Source organism: Octopus bimaculoides, chromosome 14 (assembly GCF_001194135.2).
Source record: "Octopus bimaculoides isolate UCB-OBI-ISO-001 chromosome 14, ASM119413v2, whole genome shotgun sequence".
Lineage (NCBI taxonomy): Eukaryota > Metazoa > Mollusca > Cephalopoda > Octopoda > Octopodidae > Octopus > Octopus bimaculoides.
In genome coordinates, this window is record NC_068994.1 from 30,159,061 (window position 1) to 30,164,201 (window position 5,141).

Here is a 5,141-nt window from a genome sequence, read left to right on the forward strand (position 1 = left end):
ACCACATTGCAGAAATCACAATGTAAATATATCTGAAAGGATAGTCTTACACTGTTGTACCGTTGAATTACAAATAATGCTCATCTGTTATGTTCGGGTGACCCTATAGCTTCCAATAGTACAACTGTATTCATCTTTGCTTAGGAAAAATGACTAAATTGTGGGTGTGAAGTGTCCATGATGGGGTCTTTGTAACTTCTAAGAAGAAATTTTAGAAATATTACTTTATTTGTGTGTAATATGTATGGTTAAAATTTCATCAGCATCAAAAATATATGAATTTTCATGGGGGTTATGGTCGTTATGCATAGAATATAATTTCCAAATTTCATAAAGATCCATTCAGTACTTTTGACGTAGTTTTGGATCATAAAAAATTACTAGTGTGTGTGTTTGTGTGCATGTGTATGTGTGTATATATGTATAGATACCTGTATGCATGTATATATGTGTACATATCACATGTACATCTATATATATACATCTACACATATGTATACATATACATGTATGCATATAGATCTAGATCTATATATATATCTATACATATACGTGTACATATACATCTATATGTATACATGTATACATATACATCTCTCTCTCTCTCTCTCTATATATATATATATATATATATATACATCTATATATATATACATGTATATATATATATATATATATATACATCTATATATATATACATGTATATGGATACATTTGTGCAGATATATATATGCATGTATGTATATATGTATGTATGCCTGTATATATGTGAGAGTATAGTTTCCCTGTAGTAGTCTCAGTATGAAAATAAAACCATTAAAGTGAAAGTCTCTGTCATTACGGTATCGAAATGTGATTGTTTCAGTTTTGGTACTGAAACAGTGGAATAGTTTCATTTTTGAAGTGATTGAATGAAATGTTTGACTGTCAATGTGAAAGTGACTTACACAGAGAAATTGTGTTGGAAAGTATGCATGTGTATGTATATGTGTGTATTTACGTAGGATTGGTATTGTGTCTGTTTCTTTTACTGTCAGTGTTTCTCCTTCCTTTCTTTTGTATTTGTTGTTGGATCGTTCGTAAAGGTTCATAAGAGAAAGTAGGAGCTGAAAGGATTTGTAAAGGTAGTAGAAAGAGGAAATTAGATTTTATTAGAGGGGAAAATGTTAATTTGCATAGTTTTATGGATTTTATTCGTAATTGGGAGTGATTTTGATGGAAAAAAATGATGCTGTGACCTAAGTTATGGTATTTAGAATATTAAGTTATGGTATTTAGAATATTTATCCAAGAAATTTGGAATTGTGTAAATGTATGAATTTTAAACATATACACACACACACAGAGAAAATCTGCTTTTTATAGATAAGATAAATAAATGGAGTTATACAAGAATTTGAATAACACCTGCATTTAACTCCATTTATATATATATATATATATATATATATATATATATGTCTATATATATGTGTGTGTGTATGTATATACATGTATGTATATATATATATATATATGTATATACATACATATATATATATATATATATATATATATTTGTTTGTATACATGTAACAGTTGATGTAGTGTTACTTATGTAACCAACAAAATTATGAAACAGCTGTCAACTAATGGAATAAACACTTATTTTCTGACTTCACTTCTCTTATCTGATCGATTTTTATACATACTCTCCATTATGATTCCTGGATTTTCAGAATGATAGTGAGGTTACATCCTAGTGTTGACCATGATTTTTCTCAATAACCATGCACCAGGCAGGGAGTTTATTCAGAGCTCTTTTTGATTCTTTGAATCCTTCTCTCTCTCTCTCTCTCTGTACATACGTATATATATATATATATATATATATATATATTGGCAATCATTTAATTATTCACTCTGTTGCTACTCAAAATTTCATGGAATGTGTGCTTGTTGAATCACACAAATGGGGAAAGGGCCACAATGAGGTATTCTGAAAGAAAAATGGTGGATAAATAAAAAATAATTCACGGTATGTAGAACATCTTGAGGTAACAGTAAAAATAAAAGGTGAGTAAATAATTAAAAATATGGTAATGGTTGAAGTTTCAAGGCAATTAAGGTCTTAAGAAAGAACACAGTTACATTTTAAGATGGTTTGGGTCAGTAACAAGTAAATAACAGGGACACTTCTTGATACTTAAACACACACACATTCACAAATACTCACACATCCCTTCTAAGAATCTTTGCCAAGTGAAAACAATGTATTCTTAGACATAGACACATGATACTGAATCTTGTAACCTGTTTCAATGTTTGATCAGTTAAAACATTTCTCATAGAAACTGTACAAACTGAGTGAAAAATTAGTGGACAAAGTTCTTTTTATCTTCAGTATAAAGGTCTGAATTTGTAGTAGACTTAGAATTTAAGGGATCTGCATGATTATTGTAAATGAATATCATTAATTCACAATGTTCTGCAAAAACATGTCTTGTTATAGAGATATATTACCTTGCTTGGAAACAGGTAAAGGTTGACAAAAGAAATGGCATCTGGCTGTTGAAAATCTTCCTCAATCTTCTAAGCAATGCAACAGGCGAAAGTAGACGTTAAAACAACAACAACAATAATAACTATTTTAAATTTTGGCTCAAGGCCAGCAAATTCAGAGGAAGGGGTATGTTAGTTATACCAACCCCAGTGCTCAACTGGTACTTGTTTCATTAAGCCTGAAAGTTAACCTCGGTGGAATTTGAACTGAGAACATAAAGACAAACAAAATACTACTAAACATTTTGCTCAGTGTGCTAACAATTCTGCCAGCTCACTGCCTTAATAATAATAATAATAATAATAATAATAATAATAATAATAATAATAATAATAATAATAATAATAATAATAATAATAATAATAATAATAATAATAATAATAATAATAATAATAATAATAATAATAATAATAATAATAATAATAATAATAATAATAGTAATAGTAGTAGTAGTAGTAGTAGTAGTAGTAGTAGTAGTAGTATTCATAATAATAAAATTCAGTATCTGTAAGGAAATAGAATGGTTAAACTTTCCCTTGAGCATAAATTGCAAGGTTTCTTACTAACGGTGTAGTACTTAACCCAAGAAATTATTTTTCATTTAAGTGTATCATGAGTATTTTTCTCTTTCAACTTCCAAATGAATTTAGAGAGTAGCATTTCCTTTTTGCTCATTTATGTTCTAAAATATGTGAGTGTGGTTGTTGTATCGGCATATAAATGTGTTGATTTATTAGTGTAACATTACAGTGGAACCTGTACAACTGCTGCAGACACCCACTTTTGTCAGAGTTCTTATAAATTTAAGTACTCTCAATACAGCAAGAAAAAGTTTCATTTAAGTTGATGTTAGTGACATGATTGAGAGAGCATTGAGGTCTAATATGAGGAGTTATGTTGATGAGGGTAACTCCTCATATTTGACCAGATCTATTATAGATAACAAAATTTCCAAAGATGAGATAGACCTGCTAAATTGGTGGACAGAGAAGATCAATTTGTATTAACTAAGCATAGAGGAGCACTCTACAAAGACTGTCCATGTCAACTGATATAGATGTACAAGGAATGAAATGTAAACTGATAAGGAAGATGCAATTAGAACCTGGAATGTGTAGAAGATACAGTTGTAGTGAATGAAGAATATAGAGATCTCTCTCATGAGAGCAATGAAATCCTAGATCAGGAAGATGTTAAAGAAAATGAAATACACAATAGAGATGTCAACACTGTTGCTTTAAAAGACAGGTAAGAATAAAATGGTGGCATATAAAATGAATGGATGTGTGGGATACAAAAGAAGGACAAACTTTCAGCATACAGTGAAAATCTTAAAGAAAAATGCTGTCATTTGTTGGATATATCTGAAAGAAAAAAAGAGAATGAAGATTCTGTCTAATGTTAACTGGAAGCATGTGGATCAATGGAGAGAAAGAAAACTCAAGAAAGTGTTGAAGTAGATGAATGGGAAATTGCAATTTTACTCACTGTTGAGTAGTAAGAACAAGTAAAAGTAGTTGATACTAAATAAAAAAGATACAAACTATGAACAATCATAATGTAACCAGATCTGTGTCCTAACAAGATGGGTGACAACTGAAAAATACAAATACTATAAGATAATGAAAGCCTGTCTTGTTATACATGGTTATAAGGAAGAGTCAAAATGATTTAAAAACAGATTCTCCAATATGCAACTATAAAGATGTGTTGTTAGTTATGTTAACTACACCAATTATGAACTGGTGAGTGAAGGCTTTTAATTTTACATCAGCATATTTTTGTAGGATGATATACAAAAGAGAGAGGTGTTCCTTAAGCTCCCTTCTGACAGAACAGATTTTTTTTGTTATGAGAGAAGGGGTGGAAGAATAACTGTGAATAACAGAGGGAAGAGTGTTGGGTGGAGGGAGAAAAGGAGAAATCAAGGGAGAGGAAAAGGGCAAAGAAAAATAACTAATGCAGACTGAACCACTGACCCATTGATTAAGCATCTTTGACCAGGCCATATTAGAGCATGTTGTGATGAAATACAAATGTTTTTACACTTTAGATGATATGATGATGATGATGATGATGATCTTAAGAGACCTGAAATCCTCTTCCCTTAGACATGACAATAACCCCACCCACACCCTTATCATAAAATCTCAGTTGTACAGTGGGGTCTCTAAATACAAGCATAATCTGTTCCGGACCATGTTTGCTAACCAAATTGTTTATTACATGAGTAATTGAAATGCATATATGAAGGTTGGCTGAAAAGTTCATAGGCTGACCAAGATACTCTCAAGAAGCTTTCATCCTGTTGGTCAAAAATGTTATCAACAGCGACTCTGAGTTCATCATCACTGTACTACTGGTTCCCAGCTAAGTGTCTTTTCACGTTGGGGGAAGAGATGATAGCCAGATGGGGCCAAATCAGAAGAATAGGGAGGATGATCAACCAGTTCAAAGGCATAGTCCTGTATAGCAGCCATTGAAACTAAGGACTTGTGTGCTGGAGCCTTGCCCTGGTGAAAAAGACCCTTTTCATCAGTTTTCCTGGGTGTTTGGTGATGATAGCCTGTTGTAATTGCTTCAACAAGTTAACATAGTA